Consider the following 16,623-nt stretch of genomic DNA (forward strand, 5'->3'; position numbering starts at 1 on the left):
AAGGGGGGGGGGAACCAACAAAAAAAACAAAACCAAAAAACAACTTAGTGGTCAATAGCCGGAGAGAACTTTAGTAACCCAAAGTCAGGGGTGCAACTAATTTCATGGACATCAATGTTGATGACTATTCTTATTTTTGTTTGTACCACAGCAATAGGTAGTCATAAAAACTACAAAGGACTAAGAATTTAGCATCTAAGTGTAGTAGCAGAGACACAAGCAAATAAAACAGGTGAAGGGAAGCAGGGTGGTATGGGGCAGCACCGAGAGCGCAGCCACATTCGTCGCCTGACAGTTGCCGAGCGGGTTGCTGGTGTCAGAGCTACAATGAAGTTTGAGGAGGAACCTGCCAGAAAATAAGCATTAGCAACTATCAATAAGGAGCTGTCAAAATGGGCAATCGAGACCTCATTTTTGGCAAGCGGACAAGCGAGCGACCCCGTCGGCGATGTGGAGACTAGCCAGCTCTTGCCAAGGCGGCAGTCGTGGCGGGGTCCCAAGGGGTGCTCGCCCCCAGAGGCATCCCCCGAGGCGAAGCTGCAGGACCTGGCGCGAGGGGCTGGGACAGCTGCCACCGACTTCCCCGCTCCGTACGCCTCCTCCGCTCGTCAAGGAGCCAGAAGGATTGCTTATTAGCAAGCCGCCGTTCCTATGAATGCTTGCTAGTTGCTAGTTATAGTTTACAGTTAGGATAAAAGCCCAAAGGTCTGAGTCCCTCACGGCAGAATTCATCACAAAAACAAAGCTATTTTTAACTTAGCCATCACAAGTGCATGGTCCGATACCAATTGGTGTCCACTTTACAGTCATACATCAGCTTTATCTCCTGTGATAACTTCCCAACAGGTATCATAGGTAATCCACAGAAATATGTGATTTCTCTTAAAAAGATGGAAATTAACACCTGAGACCTCATTCCTTATACATATATCCATACCCTGAGTATTTGCATGTATGACTGAAACATGAAAGTCAGTGGGACTACTAACGCTCACCCACTACCGCTGAATTAAAGCTGACTACCACTGTTTGATACCAGCTTCTTTCTCAGGGTGACCCGGTCTGAACTTTATACACACATTTAATGAAAACTCAGCTTCCCTCCAACAAGGTACTGCTGTGCTGGTTTAGTTATATTCTGCAAATACAAGGGCTAGCTAGCACAGAAAAACCTGCGCAAAGTCAGCTTAGTTTGCTGACACCACTCAGATTTTTTTTCTTGCAAGGCACCTGCTTATAACAAGATTTACAATGCATTTTTTAGAAGAACACTTGGTTAAATTAGTATCTGCTAACGACAATGCAACACATGCATAATACAGTGTAGCAGCTCTGAAGATTTAGTAAGACTACACAGAGAAACATCCATAGTCTTAAATGAAAAATACCAGTTTTCAAAATACAAACCTTATGTCTCAAGACACCTGTTATTTGCTCTCAGAATTAATGGAAGACTACCAGAAATAAGAATAGGCATTCTTATTAGGTTGTTTTTAATTTATTATTCTGTTTTGCATTGTCGGCAGCACAGCCAGAGTGGTCTGCTTTAAGACTGTTGCTGTCCCAAATTCAGACGGGAAGAAAGCCAGGCAGTACAGCAAAACCTGGATCCAAACTTCTCTTGCCCAAGGTGTAGGGATGTCTGAAGGACAGCTCAGAAGAGGGCAAAGGACATTAAGTGGCTCACTCACTGACGTGACACTAAGTAGGACAGTGCAAGGTCTAAAGAAGTAAATTGTAACACTGTCTTGGTCTCCAAAGAAATTGCAGAAGTAGGATAAAACTCAAACCCTTGTGCTTCAAAGGCATGAAACTCCTGCTGCTGAAATGAAGAAGGTACAGTCCTGGAGTCCTTGGTAATACCTGATCCAGCAAATTTTTCAAAAGACAGAAAAGCACGGGAAACGGCAATACAGAAACACAACAGGGTTTGAAGTCACAGCTTCATAAAACTCAATATTAATCAAGTTAAGGTAGAGCTTGCTATTAGAAACTATTGCTTTCAAGTTGCTTCTGTTGGTGTATTTATTAATTTGGGGCTTTTAAAACATTTTCTGTACAAAACAAGAGATTGATTTTAGACTTTTGGACTACACTCTGTCCTACTTTACTCACTATTTCCACTGAGCTGCACGCAGGCTAAACTTGAGAGAGCTCCAGACTGAAGCAGTCTGTTCAAAATGCCAAGCATGCTTTTGACAATCAATATCAACAATAACGCACAAACAAGGACTCTGCAGTTGTAACTAAAAGCCATTATGTACTTCTAACTTGCATCCTCCTGCCCAGGACCCCAAGGGAACAGCCCTGCCACCAGTAACACCACAACACAGAGCAGCCCTGTCCATACCCCTTTCCCTAAGGCTCACTCTCTGTATCAGACAGGTAAATATTGTCCCCTCACACCATCGAGTGACAATTCCCAACAGAGGAGCCTCTGAATTATCAACCAGGCATTCGTATGGCTGAAATACCAAGAAGCCAAAACCAGGGTCATGAACCAACCATTCCAACTTCTTCCTCGTTATAAATTGGTTGCAAGCATTTCTACTTGCTCTAACAGTATGAAGATGGAAGTCATGAGTGAGCAGAGCAATTCCCGCTGCAGCTGGATAAACCCTCCCTTCCCAATCTGTTACAGCTGTAACAAGATATACGTGGAGAAATAACGTTGATCAAGGTGGAATAATATTTAGAGCAGAATGTCAGGTTCAGCCACAAATAGATTTGCTTGTGGAAGCAGCTGCTCCATCCATTAGAATTTTCTAATAAACTGTTATGAAGATTGACACCTTGGAAGTAATTAAGTATTAGGTATTTTTAGGTAATTACTGCAGCAATAACATAAGACGTGCTCATTTTCAGAATGAGGAATTATCTGTAGCTCCCGTTGCTGTGCTCCTTTTAATAATTCATAATAGTTTTGACACCAATGATTATTTTTGATTACTCCGGCTTTTCAACTTTCCAAACAAACTAATAGGAGTAAAAGAAACTGTTTAAAGTCGGGGGGAAATCCCAGCAGTTTAACTTTAGCAGGTTATATGGACTTCTTGGGGAAAGGAGAACACAGAAGGCAGGATGACAATGCACTGATGAACAGCAAGAGATCCATACGGAAAGCAAATACCTGTAAGACAAGATCCTGTGTAGAAGGGCAGGAAAAACATTACAGCAACAAAAGTAGCCATCAGAAAATGATTTCTTGTTAACAGGCGTGCTCCCGCATTTGTTAGGATACTCAGACGTTGACTCCAATGAGGAAGGCGTATTTTCACACAGTTAGCGCTAACAGCCCTTGAACCACCGCCCAAACAAAGCTCCCCACCTCCTCCCCTCCACTGACGCCTCAACTCGGAGCTCGGCCTCGTTCCCCAAGTCTCTTGAAGGGCACGAACTTCATCTCGGACGTCCACTCACCAGGCTGCATCTGCAGAGCGAGCCATGAGGCAAACCAGCCTTGACCCGCGCTTATTTGCACGGACAGACGCCGGCAGCAGTCTCATTTGGAGCCACACGATTACAACTGCACGCAGAGCCACGCTCAGGCTCGTGCTACTCCCAAACGGCATCTTATCTGGGAATTGCAAAAAAAACACAAACGCAAAACTTCACACAGATACGCTTGTGTTGTGGGTTTGTGCGGCGCGGGGTTTTTTTGGTAGCCGGGAAGGGTCCGCGGGGCCGGCTCCTGTGAGAAGCTGCTGGAAGCTCCCCCGGCTCCAGCCGGACCCGCCGCTGGCCCAGGCCGAGCCCCTCAGCGATGGCGGCAGCGCCTCTGGGAGAGCGGATTTGAGAAGGGGAACCTGCGGCGAGCCGGGGGATTGGAACGTGAGAGGAACCCCTCTGCGGGTACCGAGGTCCGGGAAGGAGGAGGAGCGGGGGACGAGGGGATGGCCCCGCAGCCCGCGGTGAGGCGGCAGGCTGTCCCCCCAGCCCACGGAGGGGAGCGGAGGCCGCCCAAAATGGCCGTGACTCCATGAGAAAGCCCGCACTGGAGCAGTCCGTGACTGAAGGACTGCACCCCACGGAAGGGACCCGCGTTGGAGAAGTTCATGAAGGACTGTCTCCCGTGGGAGGGACCCCACGGCGGAGCAGGGGCCAAGTGAGGAGGAGGAGTCCTCCTCCCCCTGCGGAGGACGGAGCGGCAGAGCCAAGGTGTGAGGAACCGACCCCAGCCGCCATTCCCCGTCCCCCTGCGCCGGCGGCGGGAAGAGGGGGAGAGAACCGGGAGCGGAGTTGAGGCGGGAAGGCGGTGGGGAAGCTGTTCTCAGGTTTTACTTCCTAATATCCTTGTTTTGATTTGATTGGTAGTCAATTAAATTGATTTTGTTTCTTCCCCAAGTAGAGCCTGTCTCTTGCCCGTGACCGTAAGTGGGGAGTGATCCCTCCCTGTCCTTGTCTCGACCCGCGAGCCTGCCTTCATATTTTCTCCTCATCCCACCGTGGCCGCGGGGGGTGGGGGGGAGTGAGCGAGCGGCTGCATGGTGTTTTGTTACCGGCTGGGCTTAAACCACAACAGAAGTTTTGAGAATTAAAAAGTAAAGAAAGACCAATACTCATCCATTAGACAAGAAGTCCAAAGTCTAAAAAAATGCTACTGAATGAAAAAAAAAAAATCTAAGGAAAAAAAAGAAGTGGTCTTATTGAAAAAATTTGCTTCAGTAGTTTTTAAACTACCTTTGAGTGGCTTTGGCCTTATTTTCAGTAAAATCTAGAGGTTTGTTTTGTATTATACCTTAAATGTAAAGTTATAAATGCACCTTGAACTGGAAGTACATTTAAGAAAAACTTCTCAAAGATGGGAAATTCACTGAAACTAACCATTTTCCCATAAACAGGCTTGGCTTTGACAGAAAAATGTCAGCATAAAACATACCCATCAGCTCCATTCTGAACTGTGGGGCCCCCTAATGACAGGGTATTCCTAATTTGCCCTTCTCAAAACATTTCCGTAGTGCCTAACCACCCAGGGACTCCCAGACATCCTTTTTCAGCGGCATGGTGAGTTCGTCGGTCTTGCTCACAGTCAGGATTTATAGCCACTGCCCCACTCTGCCCTCCTGGCAGGGCTGCTCATCAGGAAAGCTCAGACTCCTTCTCTGCAAAAATGGGAGTATTTGTGCTTGAGATGGGTAGATATAGTTAGATTAATTCCCACTTTGTCTTCATTTGCTCCCACCACACCACAGACAGAAATATCTAGCCTGTACACAGCCTCTGCCCAACCCCATTAACATTTGGTTACAATAGGCACCAAAGGAGAGAATAACAGCTCCTCATTTACTTTAAAGTGTTTCCTGGTTTGTTTTTAAAATGCACCATCTGTGCTTCCACCATGATGTGTTAATGAAACACAGCTCTTGTTTTTTTTAAGGCACAAAAGTGATTTTAAATGCACCCGTAGCTGGGAAGCTGAACTCGGCAGTCGCAGCTGCGAGTGTACGTACGCTCGCGGGAAGCTGGAGTAGTGCAAGGTGATGGCGTATCCGACTGCCACTCTTCCGCTGGGGACAGCTCATCTCCACGGCTGCCAGGAGCTTTCTGGAGAAGGTTGTGCAAAACACACCGGCAACATCCAGCCTCTCTTACAATTAAGATGTAACGAGGCCAAGGAGATTTTAGTATCCATAGATTTCAAGTAATGGTTGGATTCAAACAGCTGGAATTGAGACACACTCTCACAGATGGTTCTTATGTTTGTTTTAACCAGCAGACTTTGGGATAAACGTTTCTTGAGGATCCTGAGGCTCTAATAAAGTTGCATTTCCCCTCAACTCTATTTTTATTTGCATTTCTACATGAGGTACATCTACATTGGCATCTGCAAGACAAGACAGAAAGGCTTACAAAGTGGATCAAAGTGTAGGATTAGGGCACAAGTTGACTCTTCAGATAAACATACAAAACCTGCAACTAAACTGTGCTTTGGAGAGGAATTTGAAATTTTATTAAATCTCTGTTTGGTGCTCTCTGCCAGTGTGTACTCTAGACAGAAACCCAAGATGTTTATCCTGCTTAAGCGAGCAGTAGAAGTACTTAAATTCCAGACAAATTCCCTCAGACCAAAGCCTCGCAAATGCATCTCCACAGGAGATAACCCAGATTACACTAACAAAGCGGTAGATTAACTTCTTTTTCCTCAAATGGTAATGCTGTTAAGAATAACAGTATTTAAAAATACAAAGCCAAATGACACTGTCTTGGCTAGCAAAAGCCCATCAGTGTTGTGCAAAGATTACTCTTATTAAATAGTAATATCTCCATCTGCTCAGAAATTACTTTCTTCTGGGGGAGCCAAAGAAGGAAGGAAAGGAGGAAGAAGAGACAGTGGGACACGGGCTTTAACATTTGCCTTTAAAGGCATCGTTCTATCTGGCTTAAGAGACATAGGTGTGTCTGTAAAGAGATGAAAATCTGAACCTTATGTCAGCAGTCTACCCTCTCCCAAGGAACAGTGCCATGAATTCCTATGTTTTTTACCTATAAGGTGAAGTGGTACCAGTTATCATGGCACAAAGGTAAATAATAGTGTTTCGTGTCCAGATCAAAAACTAAATAAACCGAAAAAACAAAATGTGGGATGCTGCCCACAAAGTTTTATTCCACATTAAACATGAAACAAACCTACTATAAATGGGGAAGAAAGAAAAAAGCTTGAATTATGCCTCAAGAGGCTTTGGCCATATGTGGTGCAGTATTCAGAAATTTCTTATTAGGCTGCTATGGCACTGTTCCATTTGTTAAATTATTTTATGTTAGTGAGAATGATTAGGTTTCTTGTGCAGTTATTGGGACCCGAAAGGCACCTTTATTTACCTCATTTATCATATACAGCAGCATTCAGCTGAAGTATAGAGGTAAACAATTTTAAATAGCAATACTCTTGCTAGAACGCAGTCATCTTGACCACAGGAGCTTTGGAAAAATGCAGATTTAAACTGTTCACATTACTGTTTTATCTGCATTTAAGTCTGAATTACTAACTTATCACTAAGCTCAGCAATAAAGAAACATGGAGGGAAGATATTAAATATTTATGCCTACAGTACCTTACAAGTTTTCATCAAAATATTAATTGTAAAACAAAAGCACAACTGTTCCAGCTACCAGGAGTGGGAAGGGCAATACTTAAAGCCAACCTGACAGTGCCACGGCCAATTTAGCTTGGAGTGCTTAAAGAATTGTTAGTTCAAATTAAATTTGGGGAAGAAAATACTTGTCAGTCGCTCTGAAATCAGAATCCGCTAGAACTGTTAAATTTTTTGCATGTTACAGGATAAAAATAAACTAGGGACATATCTCCCTACCTTGACTCCCCAGTGTTATGCTGAATTACCATCACAGGTTGCCTCAAAATTCAACCCCAGCGATACCCACTTGGTGCAGGCTGCACTCACAGGGCTGGGTGTACATCAAACGTCTAGGTCCACAAAATCCAGGTCGAAGCATCCAGCACGGTCTCCGGCTGCGTCCCAGGCAGGACGAGGGGCATCCAGCAGAGACCTCTGCTCACTCTCCTGGTAGATGCTGCTGGAGGCGGCAGTGCGGTCCGTGGGGCTGACACGCCTGCGGAGCTGGGCAGCAGCACAGCCAGCGGCCCATGCTGATTGATAGTCATCCCTGTGGATGAATTAACAATCAGTAAAAATGACAAGAACCCAACCTCTCCTTGCATTTCATCTCTAACCGTCACAGTTACCCCTTACGCTACGCTGGGGCAAATTACCACTTTTCTTGTCCTTCCCCTCCTGCTGGTCTATGTGGCATCTCCTGTTTACTTCCCAGGCCACTTCTGGCTCCCATCCTTTCTGTTTTCTGCACCTTTTGATGTCTTGGGCCCGAACTAGAGAATTACTGGAGAACTGCTCACTCCTGTGCTGAGATTGACTAAAAGCACACTTAGGATAAAGGGCCTGGAAACGGGGAATGTTCTAGCACCACTTTTAGAAATATCAGTTCTGAAGTCTACAGCCCCTGTAATCCATGGTGTTACAGCTTACAGCTCTCATACCTTCCCTTGCTGGTACCCTGCGATACTCTGCTGGTGTTACTGCATTTACCTTCAGTTTATCCAGTGGAGTAAAACCTCAGTTTACTCGGGCACCAACAAGGGACCTGACTCACCAGAGGTCACTGGGACACCTGAGCACCAAGTCTGTCACCCCAAACCCCGACCCATGCCCACGGCAGCTACTCCCCCTTCACAGTGCCCAGCTCAAAGCCCCAGGCTGCAATCACCCCCTAATTTTGGAAAAAACAGCTCATCACCCAGCCTTACGGCTCTCTGTTGACTTCTGAGTCACCACAGCTGAAACAAGGCACCCGTGCAGCTCCTAAACTGTGTATCGTCTACGGAGAAAGTGCTTCCGCGTGGATGCACCAACAGCCTCAGACCAGTCTGGGGAAAGGTTGAGGGGGGTCACCGTCACTGCGCCGAGGACTCTGCTGAGCCAGTGCTGGCACAGCTCAGCCCTGTTATTCAGTCAGAGAGTCATCACAACCTCTTGTCCATATGAGATACATCCAGCCAGAACTTTCCCCCAGGTATAAAAATGACTGGCTTTGAAGAGAAACTCCAGGGGAATCACAAATCTTCCAGGAGACCTCTTTTTCCCATGCTGCTGCAGCAAGCTCAGCTAAAGGACACGGGACAAGCCATCAGCAAAACATCACTCAGACCCTTTTAAATGTCAGCAATACTCAGCATTGAAAATAGATTTCTTGGTTACTAACAAGTAAACATTACAGAAAATGCTAAAAAAGTTAAATAAACTTTAGCATTATATTAGTTTGGAAATAAATATACTAAACCATGTTTGGGGCATATATTAGAGAGTTTATTCTGTGGCAAGGAATGTTTATTAACTCCAGGGTACCGGGTCATTCTTTGGAAATTATGTATGGATTTAGGCATCTGAAACAATGGTAACGCTCCAGAGAGAAACCAAAGAAGTCACACGCAAAGCCCATGTAGTTTGAGAGATTTTTGTTAGCTACTGCTTTATAATGACTTTTGTGCCCAAGAAAGAGAGGCAGCAGACCAAGGCAGTGGGCAGAAAGCACAAGGAAACCTGAATGCATCCTGGATGAACACCAACAGCTACTTAGAGGCTTTTTCGGATTTGCTAAAAAGGACTTAAAAAATGCAAAGGCGGGAGAGAAAATGTCTGTCTCCCACTGTTCAGCTCCTGCCATGCTTAATAAAACGGAACTTTATGCATTCTTTTTAAATAAAAAAGTGCATCAAAAATAAATGAGTCCTTTCATCAAATCCTACTAATGGAAACAACCCACACGACTCCGTATTTGACCAACTGCTCACATCAGAAGGGGTAGCAGTTGACTGCCAGGCAGTTCACTCTGTGTTATTCTCTACTTTTGGCCCCTGAATTTTACAAATCTTTGTCAGCTGTAAAATCTTCAAACTTCACCCCAGTTTCACACACAGAACAGCAGAGACCCAAAGGCCGTGGGTGCAATTTTGGAGTCATCGCCCATCAGGCAGCTTGTCTCTCCTGCTGTAAGATCTTGAAAGGGTAAGAAAGCAGGGTTGTACTTGTAATAAGGAGATTTTCATAAACCCCATCCTCCACTGACAAAACAAGATGCAGTGGAACTCCAGAGAAAGGACTACCTAAAACCAGTGATCCACTATCTATGATTGCTCCTATTAAAGAATGTGTGCAGAAGGGAGGAAGCCATTTTCTTTCTAGATGCACTCCTCCAGTACTTTGGAATGAGATTTCCTTATGATTACTTTATAACCATGTGAATATTCTGAACAATTAGTCCCATTTAATCATTCTGTACGTCTTCCTGTTCATCCTCCACTAACAATTCTGACCCCCATTGTCCAGTTTCACTCAAATAACACAAAGGGTTTGAACCCAAGTGGCTGTGAAGAGACAGACCCTGACAGCTTCATCAGGGGAAAGGGGGTACCATGGACTTTGTCTCTCAGGCACCAGAAAATTCATACAAGGGAGACGTTGGCGATATCCAAACTGCAGGAAAAAGTCTTCAAAATTACACATACACAGGGGAAATTCAAGCATAAAATACAAATTCACAGAAAACATGGCTTTGTGAATACTGCTCTTTATGGAAAATACTGGTTATAGCAGTGAAAGCCCCATTTTAGACCCAGTTAAGAAATCCCCAAGTGCTTTGCTGATTTGGTTTATCTTGGTTCGGGGCAGATCTGGACAAGCCCGACTTTGCTCAGCGTAAAGACATTAGATTGGTGTACTGCAACAGGTCAGCACACACCGGGATACAGGCAAGTACCTTCTAGTGTCAGCCAGGTCCAAGGCTTTGCGGCAGACTTGAAAGCAAGGAGCAGAAGCAAACAGCAAATTAATTCACTGTGACTCTCTGCAGCTTCACACGCAGACGTACTGACACGTTAGCCCAAGTCTCCACAGCCTGGCCTGGGAGTGATGATTATAGCAAAGCGGGTACCACTTCGTACCAGCCACAGCAGGGACTGCAGCTCTTCATCATGCCATTTTCTTAAAGGTAGCCTGTTCAATCAGAGAATGTCTTTTACAGTAAGTCGCAATTATTTTTTACAAGAAATAAAGGCTTAGTGCAATCTGAAAGAAATAAAGCTGGTCTTTGCTGAAAGAGCTTATTATAAAGGCGACCTGTGTGGGTGAGGAGGGCAGAAAGGGAGAGATCCCAGCCAAAATGGGCTGAAGAGAAAAATCAAAGAATAGCTGGGATAAATGAAGTGCAACCTCTACTTCACAGAGATTAAATTATTAATTATTCCTGAAGAAAGCCCTGTGTTTACCTCACATATGTTCAATGCCTTAACAACAGCCACCATCAGTGCTGTATTATAGCAGCACAGCACACACTTAGCTGGAGCTCAGGCTTATTGCATTACAGTGGATTTTAAATACTGTTGCTCCTCAAAGGCAATGATATGGGGTCAAGAATATAATACCTGTTGCAGAGAAATCTAATTCCAAAGCTGGTAAAGTCTCTTCCCACCCCAAAATGGCTTTAGGTATTGAAATGAATCCCATATTACAGCTCAGCTTGGTCAAAGTAGAAATTCTGACAGATTTATTACTACCTTATCAGGTGACTTCATGGTTTCAAAAAATACATATATTCTTCTAAAATCCATTTATCCCGACAGAATTCAATAGTTACATGAAGTATGCTTATTTAATTGAAATTTGCTCCTAGCATGTGACTCTAGGGCTCTCTCCATCTGCAGCACCCCACTGACGCGTGCATCCTTTTATTCCTGCCGCCTATCTTCCACATTCACAGGCCCACTTAAAATCATGTTCAGGCACTTTCCTTTATGCCTTTACATTCTCAGAAAATTGCTTTTTAACTTGGGTCAGCTTCAATTTTAACTTTATTTTTTAGGAGATGTTTTTAATCTGCAGCAGCCCAGCATTTATATACCTCATTTTGCAGGGCTACTCTTGAAGAAATGAAGGAAGCGGCCACGGCCTCATCACCCCAAAGCAGCCAGCTACGTTCATCGAACATGCTGTGAGGCTCCGGGGGAGACAAGGCAAATAGGCTGTAATTTCAGCTCCGGCCCTCCTCAGCTGCCAGCACGAGGCAAAAATACTGCTTGGTAACGCTGGATTTTAGGACGTGCTCTCCAGCACGCACACGTCCATAGGCCCATTGGACCAGTTACAAATCTCAAAGCATTTTACTTCTACGAACTTGCTGATTAATGAAGAAAGCTAAAAGCCCTTCCAAGAGCTAAGGACAGCCCTGGAGAAGGGTAAGCAGAAATCATCACTCAGCTAAAAGCTTTCAGTTGCAGTAGTACATATCTGAAATACCTTGTTCAACTCAGGTCACCTCGAAACAAGCTGACGAGATCCCACAGGAGTCTCGGCTGAGCGGGAGTCCGCAAGGCAGCCTTACACCATCCCCCTGCAGCTGCAGGCGAGGCGACGTCGGGGCTCTGGGAGCACTCACAGACAGCACGGGGGGAAGAGAAGGGTCTGGCAGAAAGGAAACCAGAAAGGAAAACTTAAGAGATCTGGACGGAAGTTTCAAGCCACTGTAACTACTGCACTTGTCAGCCCATTATCTTACTTGAAAGGTTTGCCGTAAGATGCATTGGTATTTACAATACACTTCTTGGCAAGGGGTATAGCAGGACCATTACAGAAAGAATAACGCTTGATTTGGAGTAGCTACCTGCCGACCCCACTCCTCTTAGCAGAATACACCAGCAGAGACTACACCCACCTTTTAGCAGAATATATTTAACATGGCTTGCTCTGTGCTAGAGACAGAGAAGAAAGGAGTCTAGAAGTGGGAACAGAGCAGCTGCGGTTCCCAATCGCCTACTCTAACTATAATATACTTCCAATAAACATTTCATATCAGGATCCAACAGCCAGTGCTCCTCTTTGTTTCAGATTCATAACAAGCCGGTATTTATTGCAAAGAAATAACGCAGAATAAGCAGGGATACTAAGAAACCAGTGTAGCATACAAATGAAGGAAGACTCCAAACATAAAACAAAGCTTTGACTAAAAGCACATTACAAAAGAAAATCCTGACAGTTGTACAAATGATTGAACATAACCGATTCAAGGATGTAGGCTACAGACTGAACTTCTAAAAGTTAACTGGGAAGCTTTTTAAATACATGTTGTACTGTTTTTGGTTCCCATAATATATTACTAATGTAGAGGAGCTGATGCTTCATATTTCTTTTTGTCCACTTCCAATCACAGTGCCAAGTACACTTATCTGAAGGACATTATTTTAATGAAGTCATTTATGCCCTTAAAAATTAATATGTCAGAGCAGTTAAAGTCTAGTGACTGTAACCAAACCAAATAATGTATAATGGAGAAATGTAATGAGGAAAAAAATACAGCCTGAAGTCAAGGTTAAGTAGTTAACCTTAGGAAAAAAGTGAGAGGGAAAAGAAAAGCCAACACCAATTATATGTCCCCTTGACATGCCATAAAGGATACCATTACATTGTCATCACCCCACTGTATACAGTTGTGAATTGAGACTTTTAACTATCACTGTACTGTACACTGGGGGCACCAGGAGTTTTATCTTCATCTGAGGAGACAAAAATGATGCTCTTGTGGTCTAGTAACACTTGACTTAAGAGAAGCCCCTTCAGCAGCACAGTACCAGAGCTTCTCAGAGAGCCACGACTAAAACTGTCCTTTTCGTAGTAAAGAGTTTCATGCAAGCTCAATACACTGCAGAAATATGACGAAACATTCACTTTTCCTGTTCTTTAAGCCAAGTCATACAGAAACTGTGCTTTAATTCCATCAGCACATGAAAATATTTCATTTGTCATTTGCATAAAGCCATAACAGACTGTTATTGCAGCAGCTCCTTAAATTAGAACAGCTCCAAGACAGGGCTTCCTGTCTTTAAATAATTCAGCTTTTCCCACATTCAGGTAAAACTGAACCAGGTATATCCCTCCAGCCCTAAAATGCCACCAACATGAGCAGCAAGAATACAAAGTGCACATGTTGATATGCTACTACTTCATCTCCTTTCTTGCCATGAAATTTTCTTCATCCAATGCCATCATTTGAATAATTATTAACAGAAGTAGAGTTAGTCCCCTGTGACATGAAAGGAAATGTTCACATCCAGAGCTGAGGTTCGTCCCTGCAAGCCCCAGCAGATGCACCGCCTATTAATTCACTGCCCTCCTTGGGCAGTGGAAAAGGATTTCTAACTAAACATGTAGGAAGTCTAAATACATGAAGAGTTGGAAATCTGGATCTCCGTCCAGATTTCCTGATATCCAACATCCCCCATCCCACTCTCAACAAACTGACAATACTTTTCTCTCCCGAAGAGAAAGACCATGTGCACTGGAACCCAAGGATCAGTCAGTAACCTAAGAGCACAGCAGTTTGCTTAAGCTACTGCTCACATAGGGGTTGATTTCTTCATTATTAGCTGCAATGTTTCCAGACAAGAAAAGCATAGTCACATTTGCAGAACCCATCACAGATATTTACGTGTTCTTCTTCTTGGCCCATGGAATTTACTGGTTTGATGAACTTCCCCTTTCAAAGCAGCTTAGCAGTCTCAGAGGTGCATCTCCAAACTGGGTTAATGTACCTCCAGAACATTCATAAGGTAAAGAAATGTAATTTAATTTGTGATTGCATAAACGAGTCGCAGAAGCCTCCCAAGAAGCCTGAGTTTTCATTTCTTTCATAGTAGACATTTAATTATATGATAATTACTTACAGCTTGCAGCTCAGCTTCTACTTTTATGAAATATAAATTGCACTTCACTCAAAAGTGCAGGATGAGCATTTAAAAGGCTTCATTAAGTAGGTTTTAAGATTTTCCTGATGACTTTCTTTAAGCCGTGGAATGGAAAGCAGATGTACCTGTAAACTGAAACTTGCTTCACAGAAGAACAAAGTAGAATTGCTAATGTAATACCAGGATGGATGAGCCTTTACAAGAAAAAAATATTAACTTTTAACAAATACATTTTTTTAAATAACAAACAAAATATTTCTGTCAAGCTGCATGATAAAAGGGAGCAGGAGGAAAGAAGCAGTATTGCCAGCTCTCAGATATGAACAACAAGGCTCTTTATTCCAAATTTCCAGTGCTCGGAAACCTGAGGTTGTGTCAGACCCGCACTGTCATTAAAGCAGACTGACCAAAAAATTCACCTCATTTGTAGCTTCCTAAAAGCCTAGAAAACAGGAATTACAAAAGCAGAAAGATGAAGACAAGAAAAATAACTTCACCTGAATTTGTGCATTGTAAGTCTGTGACTGGTTTGACCTCTCTCTTGATTTTGGACCATTAGGAGATGACCGCACTGGTACTTCTGCTCTGTCCTATCTTCACAGTACTGCAAGCTCAGACCTAGAAAAAAGGCATGAGGACACAAAATCACCAAAGACAGAGGTCCTGGCTGCTACAAAACACTGTGCAGGTGGTACTGTTACCTGGTGGCCGTACCAATGCCACACAGTGACGGCAGAAAGCTGCTGTTTGCTGCAAATCCTGAAGGAAACCATTACTCAGGCAGGCCAGTAGTCTTCTGCTGCAGGGTTGCGGTTCCTGCCATCCCAGGCAGGAGTGGTGAGCTGAGAAAGGTGCCAAGATGTGAACTCTACCTTTCGAACCTCCAACAGGTAAGGTTTTCCTATTTCAGTTTAGCAGTTAGGTAAGCCCATACTATTAACTACATCTGGATTCACTAAACATGAATATACAAAATGAGATAATAAAACTAACATACACAACCTGCCTGTAAATTCTGAGAAGAATTTGTTCCTGGAGAAAGAGAGTGCAGAGAACTGCACAAGTCCTCTCTGCAATTGCATCAGGGTGCCATAGGAAAAGTACAGTTGCTCAAATTTGTCTGTCATTTCCAAAGATTGTAAATAAATAAAAAAAAAAAAAAAAGGAATAAAAAAACCCCAGAAGTCTAAGCCACCTTTTGAAGGAAAGGCAATAAAACATTTGTTAGGAACAGAAGTTATTCCAAAGTGAACACGGAAGAATTTGTAAAATTCACTAGCAAAGTCCTGCCCACCAACAGCTAAATTTTAGTCTTCTGCAGCACCATGACTAACAGATGACCTGCATTCACACCAGCACACTGCAAGTCAGAACCTGGCCTGTACCTTCTCCTGGCTCAGGACAAAGACAACAGAGTGAGAAATCCCTCCTACCAGTTTACAGTCGTTTCCACCAGCTAGAACAATAAATCCCAAATGAATGCAGACATAGACAGAGCTTCTTAACTGAAATGAATCACATTCTGGCATTAAATGTCACTAGTAGCTGTTAATGGCATTAGGCAGAGGGACAGAAATTTGCATAGGAATTATTATGTGGTGCATCCCCCTCCCTATAATAATGATGATCTCCCAGTGACTTTTGCAGGAGCTTTTAATTGATCTGTTTGGAAGTAGATCCTGATAGCATGATTGTTCAACTGAGATGCCAGAGTGAAAACAGACTGTTGGCTTCAGCTGACTTGGTAGATCTATAAATATGTACACTATTTCATAGTAGCTAAGTGTGTTAAGTAGTTCTGATATGTTAAACTTAATATTTAATACCCTGTCAGAGCAGTTCTGCGCTTTTGTGTATTCTATATTTAAGACTGAACAATTGCTTAAAACATGTTGTCCAGCATCTTACTCTCCGCAGCAAACCTAAAAGTGGAGCTCAGGTGACAGTCTACTGCAGAGAAGTATGGCGCAGCTATTGTCTGCCACCCTCCAAGTCAGTGCCACGGTGGAGAAGATAAATTCTCTCTGAAACAGAGGAACACAAAACTAGGGACTTGCCTAGACCTGGGCACACTTAAGCTAATCAGGTCTAAAACCACAAATTCAGAGGCTTGGTTAAACCGCATTAAGTCCTTGTGTGGATGCTCTCCCTCAGAATTAAAGTACCCTTAATTCAACTGAGGTTTATTAATTTCCAAGGGAAAACTAAGCTTACTGAAATTTTAGTCACTTAAATTCTGAAGAAAAAAGTCTACCCAGAATTTGATAATTTGGTTTAAAAGCTACTTTGGAATAATTTTCTTAAGGGCTCCCATCTATAGCACCATTTGCAGACTGCAGTGTCTTTACAGAGACTGC

The 16,623-nt window shown here is 43.6% G+C and overlaps 1 long non-coding RNA gene across 1 annotated transcript in view; it reads right to left on the reverse strand.

The window, feature by feature from the left end:
* Positions 1–2,523: 2,523 nt before the first annotated feature.
* Positions 2,524–16,623, reverse strand: part of LOC115333774 — a 30,946-nt gene continuing 16,846 nt past the window's right edge. The window contains exons 3-8 of the long non-coding RNA XR_005931058.1: positions 14,764–14,884; positions 13,983–14,460; positions 11,826–11,990; positions 10,291–10,526; positions 5,451–7,623; positions 2,524–3,577 (exon numbers count right to left, since the gene is read on the reverse strand). This is a non-coding gene — a long non-coding RNA (uncharacterized LOC115333774). The remainder of the gene's footprint in view (positions 3,578–5,450; positions 7,624–10,290; positions 10,527–11,825; positions 11,991–13,982; positions 14,461–14,763; positions 14,885–16,623) is intronic.

Source organism: Aquila chrysaetos, chromosome 21 (assembly GCF_900496995.4).
Source record: "Aquila chrysaetos chrysaetos chromosome 21, bAquChr1.4, whole genome shotgun sequence".
NCBI lineage: Eukaryota > Metazoa > Chordata > Aves > Accipitriformes > Accipitridae > Aquila > Aquila chrysaetos.